We start from the raw sequence: 16,720 nt of genomic DNA, 5'->3' as shown, positions 1-16,720 counted from the left end.
AGTTTCCAGGGCTACAATATAATGAGTTAATATTTGCATAATATTGCAAAGTGATCACTACAATAAGTCTAGTTAACATCTGTCACTACACATAGTTGAAATTATTTTTCTCATGATGAAGACTTTCAAGATCTATCTATGCTCTTTAGCAACTTTCAAATATGCAATACGATATGATCAACTATAATTGTTACATTTTCAGGAATCATTTATTTTATAAGTGAAAGCTTGTGCCCTTTGACCTCCCCATTCATTTTGCTCACACCTCACCCCCCTCATTTTGTATTTCTGATCCAGAAGCATAAAGAGGTAGTTGCTGTTTCCAATTTCTTGGTGGTAAAATTTTATGCAAATATTGAAAACGATTCCTCTATGTCCTTCTGTACTACAAAAGTAAACATGTTTACTGGAGAGAAATGAGAAACAGGAAAAAATAAAATTACAACTGGCCATCCCTCCACATAATTCTCCATTTCCATTTACATATTGTGAAATCATACTTTTGCAGGTCTTCAAGAGACTTGTAATCAAGTAGTTACTTGAATGAGATGGGAAGGAGAGAGAGAGGCCGTTGTGAAGGCCAGAATTAGCAAAACCACCCTCTTGTATCAGCTGCTGTCTAACTCCTTTAATGAGTTTTATACATTGGCAGGGAACAGAATGCTAGATCCTGAAGGTGGGAACTTCTCTTTCACCCTTGCTGCAGGCATCCTGTCCACCTGACTCTAACCCCCTCCTTAAGCCTGGAGTTAGGTCTCTCATGCACCTTTGAAAATTTTGCATCTCCCCCTAGAGAACCCTACAGACCAGCCATCCTTGTGCCCAAACACACTCTCCTGCCACTCTCTACTGAGTAGTCATAGCTACAGTCTTAAAAGGCTCCTTAAACTCTAGGGTTGTCTCTGGAAACCACCCATGCCGTGCCTTCTGGAGCCTGCACCTCAAGAAGATGAAAGGGAGGATGAAGTCAAACCACCCTGGGGAAAGTTCTGGTTCGGGCTGAAATCTGTTGTCTGCTTGTCTTTGCTCTATTGCTAAGTAACCCAGTGTTGTGTGTGCATGCACATGTGCACACAGATATATGCTCATGATGTGTGATTTAGACATCTTTTCCTTTGGTGGGGATGTTTTTCTTTTAAATTATCACTTGATTTGTTTTTAATAGAAAATCCACTAATAATACGAAAGAGCATATACAGTAAAAATCAAGCCTCCCTCCCAGCTTTTATTTACTCTCCCAGTTTCCCTTCCTAGGCACACCCACTACTGATTTCTTGTGTATCCATCTAAAGGGAGTCTGTTCATATACAAACATGGCCCCTTCAACCTGTTCCATGTGGTTGGAGTGACTTTTTTTTTTAAAAAAAAGAACTGGGGTACAGGCCAGAGACACAGGAGGCTGAGAAAATTCACCAGAGACAGAGGGGAAAGCAGAACAGGCAGGTGGACCGAAAACACTGCTGAGGGGAGTATCAGGCGAGACAGGAGAGGTCTGTGGCCCTGTGTGGGAATCTCCCTGGCCAGTTGGGAATTGAACCTGCACTGCAGAGGCTGCGGACAGTTTCACAGTGTTGCACTCAACCCGCTGCACCACTGGGGAGGCCCTGGAGTGACTTTTTAATTGGACATCTGAGTTTGTCATTCCCTTGCAAGACTTTTAAAAAAATTTTTTTGGTAATATGATCACAACTGGGTAAAACTTATTATTATTATTTTTTAATTTAATTTTATGGGTTTTTTTACATTGCATTGTTCTTTTTTTTTTTTTTTTTTTAACAATGTATGCTTTCTCATCTCAGTTTCTGATGCACAGAGGACCAAGACCTAGAACTCTAACTGCCTCTGCAGCCCTGCCCAGTCCTCCAGTTTCCTCTGGGCTACCTTTTCTCCTTGTTCTGTACTCCAAACACACTGACCCTCCCTTCATTCCTACCTCGGGGCCTTTGCCCTAGGTGGCAGCTCTACCTGGGTGCTCTTTGCCCTTCTTGGCCCAGTGAAGCTCCTTTGGGTCTTCATTTACATACCATTTCCTCAGCAAGGAGGACTTGACTTCCTTGACTTCCTTCATGCCTCTCAGCATAGTCAGAGCACTTCCTTCAGAGCATTTTCTAAACTTGTGGTTATATATTTATCTGGGTGAGTATGTGTTCAATGTCTACCTCCAACTAGACCATGAGCTCCGTGTGGACAGGAACGCCAACATCCCACCCATCAGTGACACACCGTGGCCAGTGCCTGGCTCAGTTTTTGGAGGGAATAAATGTAATTCATGGTTGGTTTAGAGACAATTGAGTTTTCTGTACTTTCTGCTTTTTTAACTCAAAAATTATAATGAAAAATTTCAAATGGACATTTAAAGTAGAAAGAACAATACACTATCTCCGAGGGACCTATCACCTGGGTTTACAAATTGTCAAGATTTTGCCATGTTTGCATTTTCCCTATCTTGCTAAACTTTTCCCCAGTCTTTCAAAGGCACAGAAACATTAATGATCATTACCATTTATCGAGTGCTTGCTATGCTCCAGTAACTGTCATAGAGGTTTTTTATATATTGTCACTTGATCCTCTCCAACAACCCTGCTACATGGGTGTTGTTAGCCCCATTTTAGAGATGAGGAAACAGAGTGTTTCAATCACCTTGGGCAGTGTCTCAGACTCAGTAAATGTTTTTGAAAAACTAGGCTTCAAAACACAGGTTTTCACCTACCAGACTGCTCATAGCAGATTTCACCAAGGGCTGTTCTATCCTACCTGACTTTGTACTTTATACCTGTAGACTTTTTAACTTTTGGAAGCATTTTTATTGTGATAAACTATAAGAGAAATGATTTCTTACCTGTGAGAGGAGTACAACTGTTGGCTTTATTATTCCCCTATTAAAAGCCATCAATTCAGTCAATAAATATTTATTGAATTTTTTTGTTTGTTTCTTTATTTACCAAGCACTGTGTTAAGAGCCGGAGAAACAATACTGCGTGTGTTTGCTCTCATGGAGCAGAGTTGAGTCAGGTCCCCTAACATCAATTTAGATAGTTTGTGGTTGAATCCATTTTGTGTGAAGATACTATGAGCTTCTCGGCCGAGGTAGTGGGTTTAGAATGAGAGAAGTAAGAAGGAACAGCTGATGCTGAGGGTTCAGAATCAACTCCAATCTACAGAGGTTTCTTCTCTGAGACCCTCTTCTCCTTTTTTTTTTAATTCCCTCTCCTTCACAACAACCTGAAGAAACACAGTTTTCATCTCTAATGAAAAAGAAAGGGAAAGGACCTCCCAGGTGGCGCAGCGGTTGAGCGCTGGGTTGCGAAGCTGCCCGCAGCCTCTGCAGCGCCGGTTCGATCCCCGGCTGCTCCCCGGCCACCAGAGGAGGGTCCCACATGGCGTGCAGACCTCTCCTGCCGCCCGCTGCTCCCCTCAGCAGTGTCCTTCGGTCCTTCTGCCTGCTCTGCTCCCCGCTCTGGCTCTGGTGAATTCTCTCACCCTCCCGCGCTTCTGAATGTACCCAGTGCATGTATAAACAAATAAATAAATCTTTAAAAAAAAAAGAAAGGGAAAGATCTATGGTTCAAAATCACTCTGAGAGCAGACTAAGCAAAGACACCTGGTTGAGGAAGCAGCTGGAGTTGAAGCAGCCTGCGCCCTACTTGTCAAGCTGAGGCCCTAATCTAAGACTGCACACCCTTTAGGAAGGGGTGCCTTCTTCTTCCCCAGGCTTCCCATGGGCTGTCCACAACGGCATCACATGAACTCAAGGCTGCCCTCTTGGTAGAGCTGGAAAGAGAATAGAAGGGAGATAGTTGAAGCTGCTGTTTTGAATGGAAGTAGAGTGAGATTTACCATCTGTGTTCTCTGTGTCTCCCACTGATTCAGTATATGGAATCTGAAGTGGCTCAAGGTTATTTTTTTCCTTAATAGACTTTATTTTTTTAGAGCAATTTTATTTCACAAGCAAAATAGGGCAGAAGGTAAAAAGATTGCCCACATACCCTCTGCACTCCCCCGTCCCCCACCATTGCATAGCCTCCCCTGTTATCCCATTAGGGTGGTATATTTATTACAATTAATGAACCAACATTGACACATCCCCCAAATCTTGATGGCGGTAAGAACACCAGTACTGCTTTAATATAGGAAAAATGCATGGTGGTTAAACGCATAAGCTTCATAAGGCATGTGTTGTGACTTGAAAAACTTCTTGCCAGCACATAACTGGAAATGGCAGGAAGAACTGATAATACTTTGTAGATAGTTCATTTCTTAATTTCTAGAGTTAAGTTGATCATCTCATCATAGTGAAAAGTAACAACTAAGAGCCTCCCTTGTGGTGCAAGGGGTTAAAGCACTGCACAATGAAGCAATCTGCAGGCTCGGCAGCATGAGTTCGATCCCGGCCAGCCAGGGAGCAGCACACATGGGGAGGCAGACCTCATCTATCTCGTCTGCTGCTCCCCTCAGCAGTGTATTTCAGTCAGTCTGCCTGTTCTGTTCCCCACTCTGTCTCTGGTGAATCCTCTCACCCCCACCCCACCCACATCTCTGGCTTGCACCCCAGCTCTTGTATGCATAAATAAATAAATCTTAAAAAAAAAAGAAAAAGAAAAATAACAACTACATAGCCCTTTATGAATAAACCCAGAGGCTTTCCATTTGGAATACATTCACTTTTATTTTTTTGATATAGAATTGACTTGTAACACTATGTAAGTTTATAATATATAGCATGTTGATTTGATACATTTGTATAATACAATATGATTGTCACTGTAGCATTAGCTAACACTTCTATCACATTATCTAGTTATCATATCTTTTTTTTGGGGGGTGGCAAAAATTAAGATCTAGTCTCTTAGCAAGTTTGATACTTGTAATATTGTAGTATTTAGTCCCTATACTGTGCATTTGATCTCCAGGATTTAGTTATCTTACTTACAGAATTGTATACTTTTTTTTTAAAGATTTATTTATTTACACATACAAGAGCTGGGGTACAGGTCAGAGGTTTTGGGGGGTGAGAGGATTCACCAGAGACAGAGTGGGGAACAGAACAGGCAGATTGACTGAAGTACACTGCTGAGGGGAGCAGCGGGCAAGTCAGGAGAGGTCTGCTGGCCATGTGGGCTGCTCCCTGGCTGGCCAGGGATCGAACTCATGCTGCAGAGGCTGTGGATCACCTCATAGTGTGGTGCTTAACCCCTTGCGCCACCAGGGAGGCCCAGAATTGTATTCTTAATCAGCATCTCTCCTATGCCGCACCCCCAGTGCGCGGTAACCACCATTCTACTCTCTGCTTTCACTAGTTCAGCTTGTTCAGATTCCACATATAAGTTATATCACACAGTAATTATCTTTTTCTGTCTGAATTATCTCACCTAGTATAACATTATTAAGGTCAATCCATATTGTCAAAAATGGCAAGATTTCTGTCTTTCTTGTGGTCGCAAAATATTCCATTGTGCATATTTACTACATCATCTTTAATATCAATTGTCAAGCCCTTAAGTTGTTTCTATATTTTGACTATTGTGAATAATGTTGCAAAAAAACATGGTAGTGAATCTATCTTCTTGATATCCTATTTTCATTTTCTTTGGACACCTACCCAGAAGTGGAATTGCTGGGTCATATGTTAGTGCTATTTTTTATTTTTTAAAGGAAACTCCGTACTGTTTTCCATAAAGGCTGAACCAATTTACATCTCTACCAAAGTGCACAAGGATTCCCTTTTCTCGTTATCTCTTGGCTTCTTGAGGATAGCCATTCTGATAATGTGAGATGATATCTCATTATGGTTTTGAAATGCATTTCCCTAATGATTAGTAATGTTTTGTACCTTTTCCATACTGTTGGCCATCTTTATGTCTTCTTTGGAAAAATGTCTATTTTCTCTGTCCTTTTAAAAATTATACTGTTTGATTTTGTTTTTCTTATTGAGTTGCATAAATTCTTCATATATTTTGATTTTAACCCTTTATATCTCTTTTTTAATTATTATGTGTAATAGTATTAATAACTTTAATTTAGTGAACACACATATATGTAGGACATTAGCCTCAGAATTTCACATCCATTGCTTTATTTAATTCTCTTCAAAGCCCCATTAGTTAAGTATTATTATCTTAGTTTTATGTATAAGAATACTGACAAGTGAGTTACCCAAGGTTAGTGAAAGTGGAGTTTGAACCCGGGTCTATTTGAGTCTGAAAACTACCCTTTTAACCACTGTCTTATGCTCTGCTGGGAGAAGGGATCTATTCAGTCAGCTTTGAGGGCTCTAAGTTGAACTAATTTCAGACATCCATAAGGTATTTCCAGTCTCCTCCAGCTGGAAGCTTTCTCAATTCTCTTTCCTTAAATTCTTGCTACCCTCATAATGCATAAGTGACATCCAGGACTCCTCCTTGGGTAGAGCAGCTAACTGGTCACTCTTTTAACATAACCACAATTCACACTATGTCACAAGTCCTAAGCCAACCACGGGCTTTTATCTCTGCCAACTTCATTGTTCAAAGTGCTACATAAGAATATACAAAATCTCATAAGGATTTTTTTCCTTTTCACAGTTTCCTTATAGTTGTCCACAAGAGAGGATGGTAATGTAAAGGAAGGCAAGAAAGTTTTGTGTAATGGGATTTGTGGGAAGGAATCAAAGAGACCCCAGTTTAACAGGATGAAGAATACAATTCTTTGGGAAGTTGGGGCAGGAGGTAGTGGCACTGAGAGGTGGTTTTTGTGGTCCTAAGGTCACAAGTGTGATGAGGACTTGACTGTTACTATTTTTTTGCTTTGGGCTCAAGTGAGAAAATTGGTTTGCAATTCTTGGCTAGCACGGTGTTTTATTTCACCTTTTAATTTAAGGATCCCATAGTTTTTACAAGACAAACTCACTGGTAATAATGAGTCACAACTATTTTGCACTTACTCTTGACTCTTTTGTAGCACTTTATAGACCTTTCATTTAATCCTCACAGTCACCCTGTGGGAGTACTATCATTGCTGGCATTTTATAGATGACAAGATGGAGGTCCAGGGAGGGAAAGTAATTTAAACAATAACTTTTCAAGGGCACATAGCCAGTAAGTTGCAGAGGCTGGATTCAAAACCAGACAGCCTGCCTCTAAGCTGGGTTCTTTTTCTTTTTTTTTTTTAAAGATTTATTTATTTATTTATTCATTCATTCATTCATTCATTCATTCATTCAAGCACTGGGTACAGTCAGAAGCGCGGGAGGGCGAGAGGACTCACCAGAGCCAGAGCGAGGAACAGAACAGGCAGACTGACAAAATACACTGCTGAGGGGGAGCAGTGGGCACAACAGAAGAGGTCTGCGTGCCATGTGGGACCCTTGCCGGTGGCCGGGGATCGAACCGGTGCTGCAGAGGCTGAGGGCAGCTTCACAGCCCAACACTCAACCACTGCGCCACCAGGGGAGGCCCTCTTTTTTTTTTTTTAAGATTTATTTATTTATGCATACAAGAGCTGGGGTACAGGCCAGAGATGTGGGGGGTGAAAGGATCCACCAGAGGTAGAGTGGGGAACAAAACAGGCAGACTGAAATACATTGCTGAGGGGAGCAGCAGACAAGACAGGAGAGGTCTGCCTTGCTAAGTGGGTTTCTCCCTGGCCGGCTGGGCATTGAACTCATGCTGCAGAGGCTATGGATTGCTTCATAGTGTGGTGCTTAACCCCTTGGGCCACCAGGGAGGCCCTGGGCTGGGTTCTTAATCACTCTTTGACATATCCTCTAAATTCTTGCAGGGTGGGAATTAAGACTGTTTACGCAATCCATTTTGCTTATAGAGGTTATTAGGCAACACATGCTTAGAATGCTTCTTATCCACTTTTTGTGTCCAAGACAAGGGGTATTCTCTAAATACTCCTGACCTCTGTCCTACCTTCACTCTCCTCTGCCCCCTGGGAAATGCAGCAGGAGAGGAAAGGGGTCTGCATTGCTTATCTTCTTTCTCCTCTTCCCTCTGTGGGATGCAACCTGCCTATAGAGACTTCACGTTTTGTTCTCCTCTTCCAGGGGCTGTTCTGCCCTATGAAGTGCGGTGTGGGGAGAGCTTCTGGGACACTCTTATTGTCCCAGAGTGCCTGGCTTTGGTGTTTGGTATGAGGAGTCTCCCATATAGCCACAAACTTTGAATCAGTTTAATAAAGGGGAGACTTCAGCTCCTATGTGATTATACCTTTGTTTTCTTTCTCAGTTGATTTGGAACTCAGATGGAGAAGAGAGATGCAAGGTAGCTACACTCTCCCCTATGAGCTATCGAGGGAAATAAAGATATACAGATAAATGAGATATCACATGAGTTAAATACTTTTTCACTTATTAAAATATTTATTTATTGTTTTTAAAGATTTATTTATTTATGCATACAAGAGCTGGGGTACAGGCCAGAGGTGTGGGGGGTGAGAGGATTCACCAGAGACAGAGTGGGGAGTAGAATAATCAGACTGACTGAAAAACACTGCTGAGGGCAGCAGCGGACGAGACAGGAGAGGTCTGCTGCACCATGTGGGTTGCTCCATGGCCTGCGGGGTATCGAACTCATGCTACAGAGGCTGCGGATTGCTTCGTAGTGCGGTGCTTGTGCCACCAGGGAGGCCTCTTATTAAAATATTTATTAATTTACACTGAAGACTCTTAATTTAATAGCCAATGAATTCCTCCCCCTCCCCCTGCCCCGCCAGGGTTACTAGTTCATCAGTTAAGCTGTAAAAGGGAACACAGCAGGTACTTTGTCTACATGATCTCAATTAACTTTTGTAACAATCAGATGAGGTGGGATTTATTATCCTTATGCTACTCATAAGGACACTGTATCTTACTCAGTCAATAAATATTGGATTTTCCCAAAGTCTAGGTTTTGTTCCAGGAGGCTCAGAGAGGCAATGAGAATTGTTCAAAGTTATATAGCTGGTCAGTAGAAGAACAAAGATTTGAATCTAGGTCTACCAAAAATGCAGATTAGGCACTCCTTAGAGAGAAGGAAAAATGAGAACACACAAAATAATGGCAAAAGATGTATGTTGAACCCTGATTTTATACCAGTGTATAATCTTTTTTTTTAGAAGATTTATTTATTTATTTATTTATTTATACAAGCACTGGGTACAGTCAGAAGCGCGGGAGGTTGAGAGGATTCACCAGAGCCAGAGCAGGGAACAGAACAGGCAGAGTGATGAAATACACTGCTGAGGGGAGCAGTGGGCGCAACAAGAGAGGTCTTCGCACCATGTGGGACCCTCACCGGTGGCCAGGGATGGAACTGGTGCTGCAGAGGCTGAGGGCAGCTTCACAACCCAGCACTCAACCGCTGCGCCACCAGGGGAGGCCCAAGTGTATAATCTTATACACTCAGTGCTTTGTGGTGCATCATGTTATTAAATCCTGTACCATGCGTATAAAGTAGGTATCACTTTCTTCTTTAGACACACAGAGCCTAAGACTAGATGATGTTAAATAATTTTCCAAAGACGACACAGTAAATAGCAGTACTCCAGTTATAATCCAGGGTCTTCTCATTCCAAATCTTTAGTGCCTGAGAAACACTCTTTTGTTTTTCTAGAGCTTACAGAGGTGTCTGGGGGACTTACTCTCTGATAAGACATCAGCATATCGAAATCATTAACTAACAAGCTCAGATCAACCTGGTAGGTGTACATGAAAGTGCTGAAGGGCAGGGAAGGAAGCTAGAAGGGAGGTAATGGGGGAAAAGAATAGGGTTGTGGGATGGGGGACTGAGTAGAGTGATGAGCATTTGGGTAGGTGATGTAGGCTTCACAGAGAGGATTTTTCAGCTAGATTTCAGCTGATATATGCTTGATGATGGTGAAGAAAAATAAGTTTGAGAGTGAGGAATAGCTTTGAATGCATGCCTTTGCACATGGCAAATCAGTTGTAGAAAAGAAGGAAAACAATAGCAACAACAAAACCCTATTCCCTATGAAAGTAAGGAACTATCCTGGCAAGGAGATGGGTTCTACCTAGGTTTTGAGGATTTTGTTTGGGTGGTCAATGCCATTCTAGATTCTGAAGACCCTGGATCTGGCTGTGGCTTTGTTTTAACTAACTGGTGACAACAGTCATTTAAATCTTCTGGATCTTAATATCCTTATCTCTAAAATGGGGAAGTAGAATATGTGCCCACTAAAGTTCTATATTACAATAACGTTCTTTCGCCTCCCTTGCATGGCAGGGAAGAATATATCTTTACTAGCATTTCTGGCATGCAGATGATAGTCAATAAATATTTGTTAATTGAACTAGTTAAAGGCAATGATACTACTACTTTGAAACACAAGTTCCACCACAAAATAGGCATATTCTGTTATGATATTAGTGTTTCCAGTGTTCCATATTTCTTCTGTTTTTGACTTTGAGTTATAGAAATTATCAGTTCCTTGTTAAGGAAACCACTTGTCAAAAATCATTCTGCTTCACTCATTCTAAACTCATTCTAGAATAGGTTCAATTACCATGAATCCTCTGCATTCTTAATTATTGTTACTTAACCTTCTGATTTCCTAGTACTTAGTTACAGCTCAGTTGACTGCATGCTTATTCTACATTTTTCACATAATAGATATGTAGAGTCCATTTCCTCCTTCAGTCTCTGAACTGTTTGTGCATGACATTTGTGAATGAAGCCACATGGCGAAAGGAGCATCCCCTAGTGGCAACATGCTTTAATTACAGGCTCAAATTTTGACAGTGATTTAACTTCTTCAAAGTTGATTTTGAAAATCAAGTATATACAGTGATAAGAATAACATTTTGAAGAGGAAAGTTTTTTCCTTTATGATTACCTAAAACAGCCATATATTTTATGGACTTTTAATTTTGATTGACATGGGTGAGTATCATATACGCAGTCTGAAAAACTCTGCTTAAAATTCCAACTTGAAAAAGATCATTTACAGCTAAGCTTCTGAGATTGAATTAGAACCTTAGAATCCGGTTGATGGGTTGTTTGTTACAGTAGTGTGGGAGACACTTCTGGTTGGCCTCCATATCTCCAATCTCTCCTGTACCCCAACTAATCCAGTTATGACTGGGAAGCAGTATGCCCACTTAAGAACTTGAACCTTCCTAATCTTGTAGCTTGAGAGGTCACAATGCACATCTGGGCAAAGAGATAGAGACAGAAATTTCCTATGTGGGTGTTCCAGGGAGGCCATTGTTTTCCTCATAAAAGGAGACGAGTTCAGTGGGCACATGTATTTGTTCTTTCTGCGTTCCCTTCCCCCTGCCTGCAATCTTGATGCCAACAACAGCCCCACTTTCAATTATGAGAAAGAAAGTCAGACACTAAGACTGGCAGAGAAAGAAACTAGAAGGAGCCTGGGGCCCTTGTTGACTTTCTTAGCAGGTGCCTTAGTTCTACCTCAAAACACTATTATGGGTGAAAAATAGAACCTCTGTTTAGTTAAGCACTGTGGTCAGCTACTTGCAGCCTATCTTCCTTCCTCCTTCTTTCTTTTGTTTCTTCCTTCCTTCCCCTTTAAAACAAATTTTGTTGAGCAGCTCCTGTTCTATCTATGTGCTAGAGATAAAATGGTGAACAAAACAGACATGATTTCTGCTCTTAAAGATCACACAGATAGAGAATTATAAACAATCTAAATTCAATGAAAAGAAATACAGGGAACAATGAGAACATACAAAGGAAGGACCAAATCAGGCAATTAATGTAGCACCTCCAACATCTACTACAGCTAAGGATTCTCTGAGGAACTGATGTCTGAGTTGAGACTAGAAGGATGAATAGGGTTTTTTAGGCAAAAGTGGTAAATGGAATGAGAAGAAGAAACACATTGTGTATCGGCTGCAAGGCTGTGGAGAGCATGGCACTGAGAGGAACTGAAAGTAGTCCCCTATGACTGAAATATTGAGAATAAAGAAGAAAATAGCACAAAAGGAGGTTGGAGAGGTAAAAGGGACAGATGATGATCAGTTTATTTTAAAGATTTGGGTCTTTATCCTAAGAACAATGAAAAGTCATTAGAGACTCTAAACCTTCGGGGATGACTTTCATGTATTTGAGTTTAAAAACCTCAGATGTCATTCTCTCCATATGGCCTAAATTGGAGATACAGGCTTGAGAAGAATGGGGGAGCTGGTTTGGATACCAGATAGAGGAAGGTGGGCAAAATGAGAGATGATGATAGCTGGGATTTTAGGGGTAGCAGTGGAGATGGAGAAAAGTTGTAGGATTTGAATACTATTTAGGCAGTAAAGTTAATCAACTGTTGGACTAGGCACAGACTTTGACAGGTTGTAGAGTTCAAGGAGGATTCCTGTTCCTATCTTCTGGCTTGCACAATGGATGACTAGAGGAAGGTAGTAGCATTTTCTGAGAGGAAAGTTGGAGCCTGAGTGGGGTGGGTTGGTGGGGGAATAATGGAGTTTCCACTGAACACATAGAATGTGAAGAGTCTTGAGACCCCCTCGTGGGTACAGGCAGGTATTGGGTGGGTGTTAAGAAGAGAGGTCTGGGCTAGAGATATCAGCATGTGAGTGGTTGGTGAAGCTATAGATAATGAAATCACTTAGGAGAGAGGAAAGAGTGAAAAGGCTTAGGACCAAGATGACATAAAGATGATAAAGACCTTATTCTCATCCTCAAGACTTGCTAGGATCATAGGGTTATGCCTTGGTAGAGGTTATGAACTTTATATAGATATAGTTTGTACTCCGCCAATGCTATACATGAGGCATTCAGAGGAAGGAACCACTACAACCATGCCAACCTTAGCCCCTGGCACATAGTAGGTGCTTAATAAAGGTTTGTGAAAAAGTATTATCTCTCTTCCAAACTTGGATTCACATAGACTGAGACAATGGCACTAAGATAGGTAGTCACACTAAAGAACAGCCATTTGAAACATCGTTCAATTTTAAAGTATTTTGCTCTTTTATCCTATAAGGAAGTGGTTGGGCCATTCATATAACACATGAGCTGCTGGAATTCCTTTAGATATAGGTACCAAACTGGCAGAAGGGATAGAAGTTCTCAGAGATGCAGGAGAGTTAAGTTTTACTAGTGAATTAGAATTATAAAAGTCTATTATTATTATTGTCATTATCATCATTATCATTTGAGGAACAACTATTTTGTATTTCTTTGAAGACTTGTGTCTGCTAATGTGTATAAGATCAAGTAGATTCAGACTAGGGAGGGTGTTATTGTAACCTGGGGTAGAAGGAGAGAAAAATGGGTATTAATACAGCTCTTTAAATCCCTGGTATTTCAAGAGAAAAGAAGGTGAGTGATAGCTATGTCAATAATGGAATTGTTTCCTCGGCCATGCCTTCAAGAAAGAGCCTGACCTTTAGCTGGGAGTGCAATTACATGCAGCACCTCTGGTATCCAGCTGTCTCCCTGGGCAATCCCCAGCCAATGACAGAGCACGGTGAGGACAGGCCTAGATAGTCCTGTCTAATGTGGAACTTCTCCAACAAACTGTCTTTGCATTCCAGCACTCCACACTGAGGTGGCTGTATTGGGACCTGAGGTTCTTCCTGCTGGATTCTGTAGCCTCCTCCTTCACAGTTACCTCCCTTTCCCTGGTCACCTCTTGCACTCCTGACTCCACCTCTGCATCCTGGAGGATCTTCAGGGACACAGTAGGGATGTGGAGAGAGCATGTGATTACGATAACCATGGAACTTACTTTTAAGTAAAGGACAGAAGAGTCAGCGGCTAAGCGCTTTGGAGACAAACAGGCTTCTAGACTTGTTGGTGCTATCTTCTAGCTTTGTGACTTTGAGCAAGTGACTTAAGCACTTTATCTCTCAGTTTCCTCATTGGGAAGATAGAGATGATAACATCAACCTACCTCTTAGATTTAATTAGGATTAAATAGCCTCGTTCTTATAAAGTGCTCAGCAATATGTAATCTTGTGTCAGGCAAACTTTTTGACTCATGTTGATCAAAACAAAAAAGAATTGATCAAACACAGTGGGCAGCTCCCAGGACCCCTGGAGAGGTTGGAGAAGCAGCTCAGAAAACAGAAGCAAGGACAGCAGAGTTAAAATCAACCAGGCTGCAAAAAAGGCCTGGTAAGGACACCGCTGCTGCCACTGCTGATCCCTGGAGGCCTCCATGTGTCCCACTGCATCCCATGGCCATTCCCAGGCGTGGACACCAGACCCTGTTCCTGACCTTCCTGACACGGCTGTCTGGAAATACGATGAGGCCATCGCTGACCACACCAGCCCAACCCTGGGAACGGCTTCTCTGCAGTCCTTAGATCTTCTCTCCTCCCCCACCCCGTTCTCCCCTCTTACACTTCTACTTCTCTCTGTTTCATCCTTTTTCTTGTCTCCTTCCTCCTCTTCCTCTCCATAGTCCTTCCTCTATCTTCTCTTGTTCTGTTTAGTGTGCATTTCTTTTAACTTTAATAATTATGATAGTGCTCATAACAATAAGCATTTATTGTGTCCTTACTGTGTGCCAGGTGCTTACATGAGTTGCCTTCTAGTCCTACCCTTTTTCTATCCATCCTGATTCCAGAAGATCACAATAGACAAATGGAGCAGGTTTAAATGTTTCATTCTCAGAATGACCAAAAAACGGTAATTTTTCTTTTCTATTATTCCACTTAATGATTACTTTAAATCTTCATTCTATTTGATGGCAGAAAACAATTTCAGGTAATTCTGAATAAATAACTGTTCCTGAACAATGCTTTTTCATTTAATTTGTTAATATTTAATTCTTAATACTACTGCTAGTATTTTTTCTTACCAGCATAGTATGCCATTGTATGAATGTACCAAAAGTTTTGGCTTGTTCCCTATTTATGAACTTTCAATCATTTACAGTTTTGCTACTACAAATTTTTTTGTGATATATCTTTGAATAAATGTGCCAGTGTAACTGTAGGGCAGATTTCCCCAAATGGAAATCTTAGATTGAGGGACGTGCACATTTAAAATTTTTTTTTTAAAGATTTATTTATTTATTTATACATGCACTGGGTACAGTCAGAAGCGCGGGAGGGTGAGAGAATTCACCAGAGCCAGAGCGCAGCACAGAGCAGGCAGAAGGACCGAAGTACACTGCTGAGGGGAGCAGCGGGCGGCAGGAGAGGTCTGCGCGCCATGTGGGACCCTCCTCCGGTGGCCAGGGATCGAACCGGCGCTGCAAAGGCTGTGGGCAGCTTCAGAGCACAGTAGACAGAATCTTTTTTAGAATAAGATTGTGATGAAGAACTCTTGGGGGGAGTCTAAGTTGTTTACTTAGAATAAACAACAAACCAGTGCCCCAATAGGTATAATATGAAACACAAATCCTAGATCTATATGTGATTTTAGATTTTTCTAATAGCCATACTTAAAAAGTGAAAGAAAAGAGGTGAATTTAATTTTAGAACACATTTCAACCCAATATATGCAAAAATGATTTAAATATATATGCAAAATCATTTAAATATATATGCAGCATAAAATTATTAATAATATAGACTAAAATTCTTTTCTTCTAAGCCTTCTAAATCCAGTGTGTGTTCTGCACTTACAGCACTTCTCAATTTGGCAACATTTCAAATACTCAACAGCCACTTGTGGCTAGTGGTTATGGTAATAGTGGAGCTAAGTAGTTGTAAAGAAACTTCAAATTGTATCTAAGCTGCAACTAGCATCTACAGCTTAAAATTGTACATGACCACTTGCCTGGTTCTTTGAGACCAAGTTCAGTGCCTTTTAGAGAGAAGGGACTCAAAAGTTTATTTTTCTAATTGAGTTATTTTTAATTTTTTAATTGAATGTTCATACTTGCTTTATGTAGATATGGTCAAAATACCTCATAGCAATGAATCATTTTGTTAGTCATGAAACAAAAACAATTCATACATTTTACTTTGTTTCTCAGAAATGAGAGATGTGTTAAGAATGTGTTTTCATAAGATTTGCCAAAAATTTTCATCACACAATAGCTTTTTTTTTTTCTTTCTTCCTTTTGGACAATTGTTGAGCTGATGAAGCGTTTAAGATAGGTAAGAACAGATGTGCTGATTCGCTTTGGGGCGGCAAAAACAATTTTACTTGACGAGAAGCCCTCAGGGAAACGACAGGCTCCCAGAGGTGTTTGGAAGTCAGTTTTAGGAAGTACTGAGTTTTTAGCGGATGTTGTGATTAGGTTAAGAGCCAGCAGAGCTGGGGAAACTGACAGCTCAAATATCACAATGCAGTAAATAGGACCAGATTCCCCAATTTGACATTTCTTAAGAGGATTTACATTTTAATTATTTGCTCAGAGAAATGTTCTGCAAAGTTATGTGTTAGTAATATGATGTGAGAAAGAAATTCTTTTCATTAAAATGATATTAATGTTCCATTCAAACAGGGAGGCACTAACTCCATTAGAAATGGAATTGGAGGGGCCTCCCCCTGTGGTGCAGTGGTTGAGTGCTGGGCTGTGAAGCTGCCTGCAGCTTCTGCAGCACCGGTTTGATCCCGGCCACCAGCAAGGGTCTCACATGGTGCGCAGACCTCTCCTCCCGCGCCCACTGCTCCCCTCTGCAGTGTACGTCAGTCCTGCTTGTTCTGTTCCCCGCTCTGACTCTGGTGAATTCTCTCACCCTCCCGCGCTTCTGACTGTACCCAGTGCTTGTATAAATAAATAAATGAATTAAAAAAAAAAAAAAAGAAATGGAGTTGGAGGCTACCATCTGCAAAAGCCCTGATATACCATCTCATTCGATCCAATT

The sequence above is a fragment of the Talpa occidentalis genome, unplaced genomic scaffold (genome assembly GCF_014898055.3).
Source record: "Talpa occidentalis isolate TD23 unplaced genomic scaffold, MPIMG_talOcc4v2.1 talOcc4.8, whole genome shotgun sequence".
In the NCBI taxonomy this organism is placed as follows: Eukaryota; Metazoa; Chordata; class Mammalia; order Eulipotyphla; family Talpidae; genus Talpa; species Talpa occidentalis.
Note: the sequence above shows the minus strand (reverse complement) of the source record.